The 16,738-nt window shown below is 39.8% G+C and overlaps 1 protein-coding gene across 3 annotated transcripts in view; it reads left to right on the top strand.

Moving 5' to 3' along the window:
* Positions 1-16,738, top strand: part of lrrc7 (leucine rich repeat containing 7) — a 108,582-nt gene that overhangs the window by 3,045 nt on the left and 88,799 nt on the right. The window lies entirely within an intron of this gene.

Below are 16,738 nucleotides of genomic sequence, written 5' to 3'. Positions count from 1 at the left end.
ATAGGAGCCAGATTGAGCCCACAACATCACAAGTACATGGTTTTCACCTTAGCCCACGGATTCACTGGGATGCCCCAAAGCTGAGAGCTTCTTCTAGCCAAGTGTACAGTAACATAGTGATTAACTCCCTGAGTCTTAGTAAGCCTCAAATCTCTCTTGGCTGGTAAAGGCTTCGTGGAAATTAATCATGTTTTAGCACAGCCTGTACGATCGCAAGATGGCAGTGTATCAGTGACAGTTTGTCAGTGGCAATGTGTCAACAGGAGGTGCTAAACAGTAATTATTGTCAAAATCAATTGTAATATTATGCTGAACTGATTTGTTGTAAAACCAGGCTTAAACATTCTTCAAATGTAACCAATACTGCATTAATAGTGCACTCACACCTGGACTGTCTAATTATGATTAAATGGACATATGCCGTGTTATTCACAATACACACATCAATACACCCACACATACGTTTGTACTTGTGAGGGCCCATACTGACATAATGCATTCCTCATGTTCAATATTAAATTTTCGATAATTCTTAATTTACAGTGTCTTAAGTTGATTGATGTGTGTTATGTGCCTCTTTGTTAGTTTGTATGTGTGCATGAGGACTCTACTGTAAACAAAATCTACCTCTGGGTACAAATAAATTAACTTGAACTTGAAATAATCCCCTAGTTTAACGGTTTAACCCAACTTTAGCCATCACTACTGCTCCATGCTCGTTGATAATTAGAATGAGAAGATGGATAACTTTAATGTGTGCCTGCTAAATATAAAGATTCAGCTAGGAGACAATTAGCTTAGCTAAAGACAGAAAGCAGGAGGAAACGGCTAGCCAAAATATAAAAATCAATCTTTATGTTAAACTAAGCTAATAGCCTGCTGGCATTTCTTAATCTTTGGATTTTGGATTACTTTTGCGTTAAAAAAGACCCACTTAAAACTGTCACAAATGTCGGTCTTACTTCAAGACATCAAACAATACACAAGTATACTGCACAATACATCTAGATTCTTTAGATGTGATGGTGCAGCCATTGGAAAAAAAAAAAAGCTTCAATGCTGGAACAAGCAGACACAGAAAATAATGTGTGTAGTGTAGTGTTTTCAACTGATGTGTGGCTCCGTTAAGGTACGTGTCCCTTGCTGTGGAATAGAGACATGGATTCTCTCTGAGCAGACAGATTCCTGTGGAGGAGGTGGATGGTGTCACTCCCCGATGTGAGTCAAGTGCAGATGTGAGTTGTGCATGCTCAGATTTAAATGGTTTACTGCGTTACGTGTCATACTGAAATTTGTGAAATCCCTAAAACCCTAAACGTTTCTCATTAAAAACAATAAAAAAAAAACATTTTGGATATCTATAATTGTTCAATTGCTAGCGTTTGCTCATAACGCCGTTCAACTTAAAGCCTTTGTTGTATTTCTAACTTTAGCCAGCAGTGAACAAACTTTGTTGTGTAGTTCCGTTTTTACTGTATTGACATTACAGATTTCTCTCGTTAGCATCTTGTAGGCTACTTCTCGCAAAGTGACACATGCATAAATCACATCTGCACTCATCGCAAAGTGACTCATGCACGACTCAAATCTGCACTTAACTCCCATCAGGTAGTGACAGATGGTTTTGATTCTGTGTCTAGCTGGTGTTACTGTCTCTCTGCATGTATACTTACAGTATGTCCAGATGATCCTGTCTGGTTTCAAGGTTACGCAGTCTTTTTAAAGGCAATTTGGCCACAATGACACCCATGTGGCCCCAACTGTATCACACTCATGAAGCAATGTGAGGTCCAGTTTTAACATCCTACAAACAAATGTAGTTGCTAAGCAATATCATCCCAAGAGTCAGCCTTTAGGCTGAAACTTTTTTTTGTTGCCTGGCAACTTTTGCTTACTGAACACGCTGGCCCGTGTCAATAAAGTCTGAAGCAGTTTGTAATGCCTGAACTACTTAGTTAAGGGAAAGATTGATTTGATCTGTCTGAGGAAGAAGTGTGATGACTGATGTTTTTTGACTTCAGCTGATATCATCCCACAGACTTACAAATACAATCATCACTCCAACCACCAAGTAACATCATTAATCATATCCTGCCACCTGTCCAAAATCCCCAGTAATTACAAAGGGGTTAATCAAACTGATATTTCTTGGATAACGGACTGACTGAAGATTGACGGTTTCTGAACGGAACATTTTGGGAAGGTTTTACTCTGATTGAAAGTACAGGTCAGGGACTAGCTCTTCCTGGTGTGGAGGCCCTTGATTCTGGTGCGGAGAACAACTTGATTAAAGTCTCTACACATCAATGGTACACAAGTGTTTTCACTTTTGGCTGATAAGAGCTCTTCTCAGGACTGTGGGGCCATAGTTTATGCCTCTCATGTATGAGACATATCGCTAGTGATCTTTAAAAAAGATATTTTTCTACAACACTTATGTAGTAAAACATATGATATGGTACAAGCAAATATTAATTGTACTAAAATAACTAATATCGATGAATAAATCTCAGCATACAATAGGCCCTTTTCATAGAAGACATGTTGACATGTCACTGTAGGGAAAACCATTTAGCTGCTTCGGTTACAGGGGTCAGTTTTACACTGTTGTGGCTTAATGGGCAGTTGTCATTAACTTCTTGATTTATCCTGCTATTAAATAATGTTTGCTGTGAAAAAGGGCAAAGGGAGGTGTTACGTTGAGCTGCCATCTTTATTTGAATTAGGAAATGGGGTTAGATGTATCCAAATGGGTTAAAGACTATTTATTGATTCTCAAAATACCTTCAAAACAGCAGTAGGTGATAAACGACCCTCTTGACTTTAGAAACAAAAACAGATGCTTTATGACTTCAACGGGCTAAGACATCAAAGCTATAACCTGAGTTTAGCTGACTCTGCTGTTGAACCTGTTATAGCACGAGACTATACACATGTGCGGTTGTTTTATGGAGGTTGGTTACATCAGCAGACTGCAAGCATAGGTAAAGCCCTAAGAGAGGTATAATCAGCCGGAAAAACTGAAAACGTGTGAGCCAATCACATGAAAGTAGGTCCAGTTACAACTGGGGCACCCTGACCTACGTACATATACAGACAGACAGGCAGACAGACAGGTTCAAAAAACAGACACACAGAGAAAGACACTCTTTCTAAAACCAGACAACTTAAATTCCATCTACTTCATCCAAGTTTATACAAACAGAACACCTCATCTTTTGAAGTTTCTCTCTCTCTCTGTCTCTCTTTCTCTCTCTCTCTCTCTGTCTTTGTCTCTGTCTCTCTCTCTCTCTCTCTCTCTCTCTCGCTCGCTCTCTCACTTGTCACTCTGTATAGTTACTGTAAGGTTGCATCATTCTCAGCAGGATTTTTAAACAGGGAGAAATGAGCCGAGAGGGGAAGAGAGAGAGAGAGAAAGAGAGAGACTGACTGATGTGAGAAACAAAGCTTTGACATTGGCAACGTTGAATTATATTTACTTGATCTGTCACAAATCAAGAACCAGCATGATGATGACATAACCACAGAAAAAGAGAGTCGGAGAGAGCGACTCAGTCAGATGACAAGCTTTGAACGGTTTCTATTATCGAACAACATGAAGGCATTGTAATCTGTTATCAACTAACAACAGCCCACAATGAAAGCCTCTGATTGTCCTGCAGCTTCAAATAACCAGTGTCTGTCAGATTCAATGTTGTTGTCCAGAATAAGGACTTGTTACATTCATCGGACTGAGAATTCAAGTGTTTTTGATTTCATAATGCGTTTGGCTCTGACAATTCAGAGACAAGAAACTCTCTAACTCAAAAGCTATTTGTCCTACAAGTGACACAATATTGCCCTCCCTCGCTCGCACACATTCTTCTATTTCTTTCTTTTTTTTTTTCTTCTTGAATATCTTTTTAGTTAATTTTATTTGGTTGTACACTTTGGGACCAATTGGCACCATTATCTCAAGTGGTGGAGGAAGTACACATAGCCAAGATACTTAAGTAAGTACAATAATGTTAAAAAATGTTCAATGCCCTGGAAGTGCAGTAAGGTAAAGTACCTTAAACTCTCCTTAAGTACAGTATTTGAGGGAATACAATTAGTGACTTTCCAAAACTAGTGATATGTATGCACCTGTTTCTGCCATATAAAGGTATAAAAACATGGGGCCTCCCCATCAGTGAAGTGCTCACCTCATTTCATGAAGTGGAATCATGATGTGATTCATTTAGCACTAACTGTGCTCCAGAGTGTACATAACACAACAGGCTATGGAACAAAGGACTGTAATGGTTATGGCCTTGCAGTTTCTTTGTAGATAAGCATCAACTGCCATAACAACAAACACAAAAGAAGTCCGCCCACAAACAGTTTAATGTATTTGATTTTATGTACAGAAGAAAAAAAAATCAGAGTGAATGGAAATCCATGGTCCAAGGTATCTTTATTATCCCTGGAGGGCATATTAGCATTGGGTAACCAAGAGTAGGAGACTGTTCTCACTGTTCATGGCTTAGTAAATGGAGGAAATAAACTCACTTAATGGTGGTTAAATGACTAAATCCTTTATTGTTCAATCACTTAAATGCATCTTCCTCCCGTTGACAGTGGAGACAATAAAGACGCTGAATCCATAGGACAAGCCATCAAAACACTTCACTAAAGATCTAAAAATAAAGCTGCAGGGGTGGAAATCCATCGGACGTGTGCCTCTGCGTCTGATATTTGCCAACAAAAACACAAAACTCACTAAAAATAAATAGAGTTTAGAGGTACAGACATTATGCAATACATTTCATGATATTCCCTCCAATAGTTGTTGAGATATTTCAGTCTGGACCGACTGACTGACGATTGGAGTTTCTGTTTTACTTGAAGCAGTTAGACATTTTATGATTGGGAAATAAATCAGTGCTGAATGATCCTACGAGCTCTAAACAAGTCGTAAAGGCTTTTACAACTATATCTGTCATCTTTTAGTTTCAGATAAGAGATTTGTAAACCTACAGAAAGCCTCACTGCTCTACTCTTCTGTTCTTAATTTCTCTCCTTCCACTCCTGCCTTTCTCCTTTAATTTCATCTCCTCTTTTCTATCTTCTCATATCTTCACTTCCTCCTTCCTCTTCTTCTCCTCTCTCCTCTCCTTTCCATTCCACTCCTCTTCTCCACTTTGCTCTTCTTCCCTTCTCTCTCAAACTTGTTACTTCCTCTCTCGTCTGCTCCTTTCCTTTCCTTTCCTTACCTCTCCTCTTTTGTTTCATCCCCTCCTCTCTCTTGCTCCTTCCTCTCTTGTCCCTCCTCTTTCTCATCTCCTCCCCTGTCCTCTCTTGTTTCATCCTCTCTTCTCTCGTGCTTCTTCCTCTCCTGTCCCTCCTCTTTCTCATCTCCTCCATGTCCTCTCTGGTTTCATCCTCCCCTCTCTCTTTCTTCTTTCTCTCCTGTCCCTCCTCTTTCTCAGCTTCGCTCCTCTTATTTCCTCCGCGCCTTTCTCTTGCTCCTTCCTCTGTTGTCACTCCTCTTTCTCATCTCCTCCATGTCCTCTCTTGTTTCTTCCTCTCCTCTCTCTTGCTCAATCCTCTCTGTCCCTCCTCTTACTCATCTCCTTCCCTCTCCTCTCTTGTTTCATCTCTCCCCTCTTCTCCCCTCCTCTGATTAGCTGCAGCTCGGTAGGTTACCATAGCACCCGAGAGAGAAAAAGTCAACCCACACAGTCTCCTGCCTACCACTCATTCTCTTCCTCTCTCTCGTTCTAGTCTGCCATTGTGTCTTTCCTCTTTCCATCTCTGTCTACCTCACCTCTCTCTCGCTGTCTTTTCTGTCTCCTGCTGTTCTCCTCAGCATGACCATTAGCGTTTTTATTTACTATATTTTTTTAATTTATTTTTTAATATTGTTTACATCTCACAGGGACTTTTGTACACCTGATTGAGTTTGTGTGTTCAGGCTGGATATGAATATGCAGTTATGTTCTTCTGCCAACATGACAACTCAGCCTCACTGTCCACCCACACGTACAGGAAGCCCATGGACGGACAAACACACGCACACGCACACACACACACACACACACACACAGATCCACAGGAGAGAGCGGGCTCTGACTGGGACTCCAAAGTTGTTCACAGTAGCAATCTAAAACAAGCCTCTAATGTGTGTGAAGTCTTTGGTTTTCTTTGTTTGTTTGTTTTTCTGTCTCGTTCCTTCTCACTAGTTAAACATCTGTGTAAATGCTAACAAAACATTCATTGCAAATGTTTGTGTGTCACTGAGTCATCTAAGAGCCTTCTATTAGCCAATTAGATGAGGCGGTTAGGGGTTGCAAGTGAACGACAGCCTGCGGTTGTTACATGTTAAGGCCAGTTTATGTGGATAACTATAAAGAGTCGTGCTTGTATGCATATGAGTCAACTTATATAGCCCAGAATCACAAATGTGTCTCAGAAGGGAACTCCAGAGGGAGCTGTGCAAAGTCTCGTGTCCTCAAGTGAAGTCACTCCATGGAGTGCTGTAAAACACATTGGAATGAAGGGAAATAGAGGAAAAAAGGGGGAGGACAAAGAGGAGTAGAGGAAGAACATGAGGTAAAGGAGAGGAAACCAGCATGCCTTGGCAGTCTGTCCACTTTTACTTCCCAGTGATCTTTCAGAATACCATCTGCTGTCTGCTCCATTCAGCATTTACTGTGTTTGATCATTTATTTGGCCTGACGATCAGCAGGCTACTTCGCTGCTGATGAATAATGGTGGAATGACAAATTTTGGCAAATTTGGTGAAACATGCGAACTGTACAGATATATAGAGTGTCTCAAACTGTGCACTTCTGTTAGAGCTTCAACAGGCAATACAGTTCGTAAACTATGTACTGACTTGCAGAGTGCGTACATTTTGACAGGGGTGTGTTGTCACAAACAGCCGTTGGGCACTTACCGGAAATGGCAATCACAACATTTCACCCCTTCTTCTTCTTCTTCTTCTTCTGTAAATTTGTAAATTCCACCCGTGGAGAGCATTTCAGCCAACTAATGTGGCTGAAATGCTCTATTGTGTCCACACAATAAATTCCACAATAAAAAAAATGCAAATACATTCCTGTTTCGGTTTTGATATTTTAATTAAAAAAAGAAGAAAAGAATTGATTTTATTGATTGTTGCTTGCATTTGCTCCGTGTCACGCGAGGATAAGACGATTGCAACAATGCTGATGTGTCATCCGCCTTTTGGCTGGTAAACGAAACAGTATCTTAATATCCTTTTTTGTTATTGCGCTCTATTCAATGTTTTCAATTAATGCATTCTCTTTCTCTATTCTTTGGACCCTTGTCTTTTGTGTTCGTTTTATGTTTCTGCTTTAAAAAGGATCAACGTTAAAGGTCCCATGACATGGTCCTCTCTGGATGCTTTTATAAAGACCTTAGTGGTCCCCTAATACTGTATCTGAAGTCTCTTTCCCAAATATCAGCCTTGGTGCAGAATTCCAGCCCCTAGAGCCAGTCCCACAATGAGCTTTCCTTAGTATGGGCCATTTCTGAGTCTGTAGCTTTCTGAGTCTTCTGGAGGCTGGGGGTGTGGCCTTGACCAACGGCCACTTTGCTAGTTTGAATGCCATGATGTCTCTCTCTAATGGGCAGGCCAAATTCTCTAGACGGGCAAAGCGGAGAAAGGGGAAGTAACCTTGCCCCTTATGACCTCATGGTATACCAGATCGGCTCATCTGAGCTTTAATTTTCTCAAAGGCAGAGCAGGATACCCCGGGCTCGGTTTCCATCTGTCGCCATTTCTAGCCACTGGGGGAACAAAGGCAGTCTTTGGGAACTCATATTAATGTTAAAAAACCTCAAAGTGAAATTTTAATGCCATGGGACCTTTAATGGATTACTGTTCATTTGAGTAGTAATTGTAATGCTCAACTGTTTTATGAGAAAATCCTTGTGGCCCATAGATAAGACTTTTGCAACTTACCTAATCATCAAAACTTCTAGCACTGAGCATTTTATAAAGGCTATCATCATACGTACATGTGTCCATGTGTTTTACACATTCGGTTACAGTCACACACCATGTGTGATAGTCTGACTGTATGATTCCTGTAACGTTACTCCAGCAAGGTGGATATCATATTTATTATAAATTTCATTATAATAATCATTTTTTTAAATCATAATTTTCTGTTTTAAATGGTCATCATACAGTGACAATTACTGGTGAAAGCAGATGCAAGAGAATTTCCATTTAAATAGATCCAATTCTTCTATTCTTTTATGCACTGACAAACGTTATGCATTATTTGCTCGTTACAGTCATGCAAAGTGCAATGCAAAAGATAACACAACATTAAATGCATTTAAAAGAATTTTCTTTAAAAGGCGGTCCTGTGTTTGTAGTTCTACAGGCTCCGAACCAGAGGCCGTTACGTTACTGCCAGCTGAACGTTACAGTCCCAGTGCTGGCGCTGTACTTTAGTTTGATGGCGCAAGTGACATGAGGGTGGTCCACGTGATCCTCCTATGGTCTGATGGACAAAAGAGGGACCTCTAGTCCTTGCTTGTCCCTAAAGAGATGAATTACATACAGTACATCAGATCAAGGCCAAAATAGCTGACACGTTATAACATTACATTACTGTTAATGTTACTGGATGACAATTACCAGCTGATCGCTACTTGCCAAGCTAACACTCACAGCTGAAAATATCTTGAAATTGGCTTTATTGGGGTTTTCTTAGGAAGGCTAGACCTGAAGAATACACACGTTTAGTGAGAAAAAGTATATATAAATATACATTTCATTTGTTTAGTTTTCATTGCCACATTATTCTTTTTTATAGTCATCATCATTTTGGAGCCAAATGATTATATGCAGTGGCACATCCTGAATAGATTCAGTTCAGGCTCTCTGCAGAGGTTTTTTTGTTCTTAGCGTTTTAACAGCAAACACAAAAGGTGTTGTGAGGCGGCGTGGGCTACCTTTGGTCAGAATGTCAATGGAGCTTTTCCCAGTTGTTTAGCACAAACAACGCAACAGGTGTGGGTAGGAAAGAAAATATGTGTAATTCCTTGCTGATGTGTTTAAAGCTCAGTGTGTGTGTAAAGTGTGTGAGGTAGGAGTTAGGTGTTAATGGTCACGGATTAAAACAGGTTACCAAAACAGCTTCTGAACATGAAGCTGAAAGGAACAGTGAGTGATTTGTGTGGACAGACATGAGTCATGGATGGTTGGATGGATGGATGGATGGATGGATGGTGTGTGTGTGTGTGTGTGTGTGTGTGTGTGTGTGTGTGTGTGTGTGTGTGTGTGTGTGTGTGTGTGTGTGTGTGTGTGTGTGTGTGTGTGTGTGTGTGTGTGTGTGTGTGTGTGTGTGTGTGTGTGTGTTCTGAGACTGAGGCTACCTTTGGTGAAACATTTCAGACTAAACACCCGTTAATTGGTGACGGTTGTCCAATTTCCAATTAATTATTGGGTCACTGGTTAGGGTAAGTCGTCTTAAGTGATTGGAGTGGATGAAATTAATTTAAGTCTGTTATTTTCCCAAAAGTGAAATAAGTAATGTGTGTGTAATCCTGTGCATACAGCAGGTGGAGCCCTGGTTCTAGTGTTAAATATCACATTGATTATAAATGCATGTGTGTGCATTGTAATTACATTGTGTGGACTCAGCTCTCATGGGGACCAACATTGCATCCCCACTAGGTCACTGATTTATTTGAAAGGCTTTAGCTTTTGGTTTAGAATTACACTCGCACTAAGGGTAGTGTAAACATTAGGTCCAGGTACATAGTGGTTAAGATTACAAGCTGAAGTGAGGGAATTGATGTCAGTCAATAAAATCTTATCATAAGATAGATAGATAGATAGACAGATCCCAAGAAAAATTCGAAATTCCGGTGTTACAGCAGCAAAATCAGTCACAAAGCACAGAATATAAATATAAATGAAATAGTTGGAAAAATATACATACATGCAATATACATTAAATAATAATACGAATAAAGTTGGACTACAGGGAAAAGGTTTTAGAATTGTTAGAACAAAACATAATGAGAACAATACAGAACTGCTATCCCTAATATGATCTTTAAATCTAAACCAAAATGGCGTACGATTTATACAATGTTTTTTTCTTTTTCTTTTTTTGAATTCCTGCAATTATAGAACAATGAAAAGGTTGTCATGAGTAGTGTGGCCATTACGAGTGTGCATTTTTTTTAAGTGAAAAGTCTGTTTCTTTTATGCAACAATTCCTTTATTCCAAGACAATGTTCTTTTTCAGAAGAAAATAGAAGCACCCTTGAACATGGAATCACAATCAGCTTTATTGGCCAAGCATGTGTGCACATACAAGGAATTTGACTCCAGTTACCCTAACCCGGTATAACTATAATCTATACTAGAACTAAGTGAATGCTAGTGGATAATTTTGAGTGTTAATCAGAGGGAAGGCCTTGAACATTACATATGATTTCTACACATTTCCTGCTCTAATTGCTTGTATTATGTTATGAACAAGCCACTACCTTGCTAGCTGAGTAATCGTCCCTGTCTCAGAGACGTTTCTACAAAAGTGACCTTTGATAATTTGAGCACATCTGATTTGTGAAATGTGATGAAACGATTTAATAGCCGGTTATGGAGTACACTATATGAGACAGATAGATACAACTTCCTCTGCTCTCTTCATTACGCGCCTCTTTCCTGCTCTGCTCATTAGTTTCCATGGTAACAGAGTGTTGCTGAGCTGGTCGTCAGGCTGCCCACCCAGCCCACACACACATGCACGCACACGCAACACTATTTTACCCATAGCTGCTCTCACACATAGAGACACACAACTATGTATTATAGTTGCTTTGACTCAAAGACACAACAATTTACAATAACATAGTTACATACAAACAAATCCACACAAACAAACACACCCGAGCAGGCTTTTATACCATGACTTGGAGAAGTGTGTGCGCATGTGTGTAGGTACAATATGTGTCTATATATCCCCCATAAGCAGAGACAAAAGGCCTCTTCTTGACCTCTTTAAGGATAGTGAGGTCAGGTGCAGACATGGGGTCCCTGACCCAGACATATACAGGCTCAAATATGTTTGTATTCCTATTAAGCTTGTCCTCAGAAGGATAGAAATCCAAGGAGCACATACATGCACAAAACTCAGTCCGATTTGGTACGTATGGAGTGGCTAGCCCACTCAGAGCGCTGCAGAGACAAAGACAGAAACAGAAATACCAAAGTAGGTTAGAGCAAAGCATTCTGGGATAGCAGGATACCCCCTGGGCTTCTGCAAGAGGCTCTCTTACTTTCTTCCTCTTGCTGTTTCTAGCTCTAAATCTTCTTTCACTTTTTTTCCTAATTTTTTCCTTTTTTGCTCTATTTCTCTCTTTTGCATTCTTTCTCCTCACTGATTTTATTGCTTTACTCCCTCTCTGCTTGTGTTTTTCTTTTTTCTGCATCAATTTAGTTGCTGCTTTAATTAATGATTGTGCAGGAGAGAGAGGGCAATAAAAAGATATAACCCCTCGCCAGATGATGATGTTGGAATCAAGATATATATTTTTTTTAACAGACTCAAACGTTTGATTTTAAATATCTTTCCTGAATCTTTGAGCCTTTACCTTGTAGCATGGTGAGCTTTCAGCCTTCCAGTGCTCTATCACATTCATATGGGTGCACTGGAAGTTTCTTGTTCCAGTTTCTGCCTCCACGCAGAGTAGACACAAACATTAGGCTACTTCTCTTTTCTGTAATGAACTACTAAATAACATGTTTTGGTGTTTTCTTGAGACGTGATTTTTAATTTTTCATGGTCAGGTGCTCTAATCTTAACAAATCAACATGTTAGCCTTTTTCACTGGAATTAGAGCTTGCTACTTTATAACCAAGATTTCAGAGGGCACCAGCAATGGAATGTAATTAGTACAACTTTGAGGTACTTTACTTGAATATTTCCATGAATTGCTACGTTACACTTCTCTTTTTCTGATTACTTTAGTTACTTTGCAGAGTCACATTATTAATCCAAACCAAATCAAGTAATACATGATGGATTATTGTGGATTAATGACAGATGGATTTTGACGCTGATACTGTTTTGAATGCAGGACTTGTAACAGAGTAGTTTTACATGGTGGTATTGCTACTTTTAAGATCTGAAGACTTCTTTCACCACTTGAGGGCAAGTTTGGCTTGTGTCAAATCTGTTATATCCATACAGATCTGCACTGTACGATTGAGCCTCCAGCATGATATGTAGTTGGTCACCAAAGCCTTACATTGTGCCAGTAGAGCAGTTAATTACTGTAACTTATAGTAGATTTTGTAACCCTGTCATAATAAGGTGTTATCATTCATTCGCTCCTTTCTTCCTCTTTTTCTGCCTTTGTTTCTATCAGCAGATAGTAGGGAAAAAGAGATGAAAACAGAGAGTGGGGGAAGATGGATGGATTTGAAGGAGCTCACTGGTTGGCAAAACTGTAAGGGAATCTAGTGAGTATTTGCAGGCTTGATCTCCAGTGCCTAACTGTGCCCGTTACGACACTTTGGATTACAGTGAAACTCCTGGGGGAGGTTTTTGATTCCTTGCTAAAGGAGGATTAATTGTTAACAGGTTTTATTAGTGTAAGCCATTAATAAACAATACCTCCCTTCCTGACTTTCTTTCGTGACACATTTAAGGTTAATCCAGGAAAGTGGCTCAGATTTGGTGCACCACATTCATATCAATTGCTTTCTCGTTTTCATTTATCTTTAAACACTTCAGGCTGTCACATGTTTTGCTGATAGTTTTGTCATTCAAGACTCTGTAGTGTTGCAGTGTTAACAGCTGTCCACCACTGCATGACTTCCCTTTGCTGCCTTCAGGAGTGAGGACTCATAATCTCATGTACCAATGTATCATTACAGAACTGTTTTTTATTCCACATGCAAGACAACAATGTATATTCACCCCATTGTGATATTTAAAAGAAAGGGAAATGACAGAGAAGAGAAGAAAGGAAAAATAAGGGGAAATTAAGGGGCATGAGAGATCAGAGGAAAAGAAAGGAAAGATGAGATGAGAGGTGGAATCACAGGGTGTATGGCACCATTGTAAGTTCCACAGCCTTCGGCAACACTCTCCATGCATCCCCCCTCACGTGGCTCTCGCCCTCCCATCTACTCTTCCTTCTCCTTCTTTCGTAGTCTTCTCCATTCTTCACTTCACCTCTTCCACTCCTCACGTCCCTCCCACTCGGGGCATGCAGATGATGGGATGTATGGATTGTTTTCTTTCTGACTCCTCCTCTTCTCATCTCATCACCCCAGTAATGCACGAGAAGAATGCATGTGTGTGTCAGAGTCTTTATGTAGATTGTAATGTTGTGTGTGTGGGTATGTGCACGTCCGTGTGCACGTGTGCATGTATCTGTGTGTTTCTCTGTGTCAGCGTCCCAGAAAAGGCGGACCTCAGGGAGTTGTGCTCCACTTTCACTCCTTTATTAATTCACCCTTTGCTCCCACTCTGTTTGCCAGGATGGACGGGATGGAAGGAGAGGGAAAGAGGGTGTAGAAGAAACATGGGGAAGAAAAGTGAATTGAAGTGAACAGGGAGGACAGGGGACACTTATTTGTTTCTGTTAAATTCACAAATTACAGTTTATTAAGTAGAAGTTAGTTTGTTTTTTACTTTTATCCACACTGAACATTTTGATTATTTTAAAAGCAACCCATTTTCACAGCCAATCACTCCTCACATCCTTGAGAAATTGCAGCTATTCATCCAACTGGAGGCACTTTTTTCCACAGATAAAAACAGGGTGAAGCGGCCAGCAGGTCTTGGCCAGCAGACTGTGGGTGGGCAGGGGAGTCAGCATTCAGATTATTTAGAGAGAAAAAGACTTTGTGGGAGCATTTTGAAACTGCGGGGAGGACCAAAGAACAATTTCCTTCTGTTCCTCCATTTATTTGGTGTAAAGTCTCAGGTGCACTGAGGAGATTTTGAGGACACGTAAAAGAATGATTCACTGCTGCATTCCAGCTCTGTCAAAATGTAAACAACTTGGTAACTGATCTAGGGGGGAAACTGCAAAGTTTGTTGGGAACGTTAAAATGACCTTTATCTTGTGCGTGGGTGAAACATATGCCATTTAGGGCTGAAACCCTACGTCTGTGTATTTTGTTATCAAGGACCAGTGGCGTAGCATATACATCTGGGCCCCGTACATATGCAGCCCACCTTACCCTATTAACTGTCACACCCCTCCCCAAATTTGCCACCCCACCCCGGCCTTCACTTCAAAATGTCACTCACGCCCCTATTATTGTAAATGGTATATGTTATAACGACATATGGTAAAAACAGTAATAACAAGTGGGTCTGATTCAGCTCACCAGCTGATCTAGGCAGATCAAATTGATGCATCTTTTTGTGCATTTACTTCCCATTGCTATCCAACATCAAAGGAAAACCATGCATTTTGAAGCATTATTGACCTTGTCCCGTCTTGCAATATGAATGTATAATTTATGGTGCTCCTTAAATTCCCTACAACATCCCCAACCCTCTCTCCCAGACCCACTGACCAACAGAATTAAGTTGCGTTTAAATTGCATGAATCAAAAGGTTCACCCCCAGACCAGGAGTTGCATCAGAGAAGACTGCTGTAGCAACAGTCACAATACAAAAAACAAATCAACAAAACAACAAAAAGATATGGATGGTACCAGCGATAACTAACCTAAAAAGAGTTAGAGATACAGAATGCAATTTTAGGCTTCAAAGGGTTTTTCCTTTGAAAGAGGAAGAATGATTGGTGTGTGGAATTGCATGATGGAAAGGAGAGGCTCATAATGCTAATACATAAAACTCTCCCTATATAATAAAGTATATTTTTTTATACTACTTGTATATGTGCTTGTATCTAGGCTGACCCTTTCTCTCTCTTATCACAATCATACATTCAACACGGACCTTTGTCTCCATAACGAACCTCCCAGTGACTCATGCTGCATTGCCATGGTGACAAGTATCCCCATTTTATTATATGTCATTTGAATTACTTAGAAAGACAAACTGACACAAATGCAGACAGGCTTCTGCCTTGATCTCAATGTTGGTTTGACTTACTGCTCTTCTCCAGCCAGCATTGAAAAGTAATTTGACATTACAAAGCAAACCTTTCATTTTATTTGTGGTCTGTAGAGATTTAGATAGGTGGCAATGAAGTGACTGTAGACAAGGAAGAAGCATTTACAAGTTGTGTACTGAGGGCACAAGCCATAAAGTTTCTCACATTAGTCCCCATGTGCAATTGTGCATTAATGTAATGTAATAAGTCCAGTTTAGAGAATGTTCTCAATTCAAATCTATTTAACCTCACCAAGAGTCACTTTGTATAACTGTTGAGTGGTAACACATGTAGTATGGCCAGAGATGCTAGGTGTGTGTGTGTGTGTGTGTGTGTGTGTGGGGGGGGGTTAATTATCAAGTTGTTAATTTATCCAAGACACTATCTAAGAAGTGGTGAAAGATCTATTAAGCAAGGTAATCTCATAGTGTAAATCACTAGACTGTGCTTACAACCTTACACTGCAGTAATGGAAGTGGCAGGAAGCTCACATCAGGATGTTATGCCTGGTAAAAAAGAGAGAGAACATAAAGGCTTACACTGAATAGTTCTGCATTTAATGTCTTTGTGATACGGCTTTTATTTGCAGTGATCAATGTTAGAACTTTAAATAAAAGAACAACGCATCATCGTCTAAGGAGTGTGCTGGCAGAAGGCTGATTAAAGAAATGACATGATACAGGGGCAGAAATTCGTTATTGTAAACCATCGTTTCCCTCTTCCATCAGTCTCCTATTAGTGCCAAAACAGTCAGTGTTATTACACAGATGTGACAAAGCACCAGCCCAACATTGTCCCACTGAGATGTTTTTTTTTTTAACTGATCGTGTTAATGGAGATGAGCAAGTATTTTCTTGTGACAAAAGGGTGTTGAAGTCATTACAAAGCCTTTATTGTATTTTGGGGTATTCTAAATCACAATATATTCAGATTTTTACTGTTAATATTTTGACAGTCTGATAGTCTTTTGATTTTGCAATTAATAAATAGTTTTTTAAGTTTTTGCTAGCAATAATTCTGTCATGATTCTATGCATATCTCACAATATGTCATAATACGTTATATACAAGATAATCGGGCCCCCAGCAGTTATGCTTGAGGGCATCATAGCGTTTAAAATGGAGACAGGCAATAAAGAAAGGATCAAGTAGCATGAATCAAATGTTAATATTTTCTATTTGTCAAATGTCTGGCTCACTGCTTACATTAGTAACGTATGTTTACTTTCATAGCTAAGGAGCATCGCTAACTTCATTATTATATGGAGTTACATTTTAGACTTATCAGACTTATCAGCATCACCTTTTGGCTAGTTGTTGGGTTGAGGAAGTTTACACTCCAGCAACTTCAACTAACCTTGCTTCCCGAGATGGTTTCTCAAACTCATTGATCATTTTTTTTGTAAAAGTGAAAGATACTGTTTCAACATACAAACTATGAAGATTTACCTGTGTTGCTTGTCCTAATATGTTTTTAGTAGTACATAGCGTCATAGTAATAGTAACTTTTTACCTTCAAAAAACAAGTCAGCTGGCTGTGGGTTCAACTCCAACCTGTGACCCTTTGCTGCATGTCCTTCCCCCGGTCTCTCTCACCTTTCATATCTTCAGCTGTCTTATGAATAAAAGCCTAAAAT

Source organism: Etheostoma cragini, chromosome 9 (genome assembly GCF_013103735.1).
Source record: "Etheostoma cragini isolate CJK2018 chromosome 9, CSU_Ecrag_1.0, whole genome shotgun sequence".
NCBI lineage: Eukaryota > Metazoa > Chordata > Actinopteri > Perciformes > Percidae > Etheostoma > Etheostoma cragini.
Note: the sequence above shows the minus strand (reverse complement) of the source record. Positions and strands in the feature narration are given on the sequence as shown.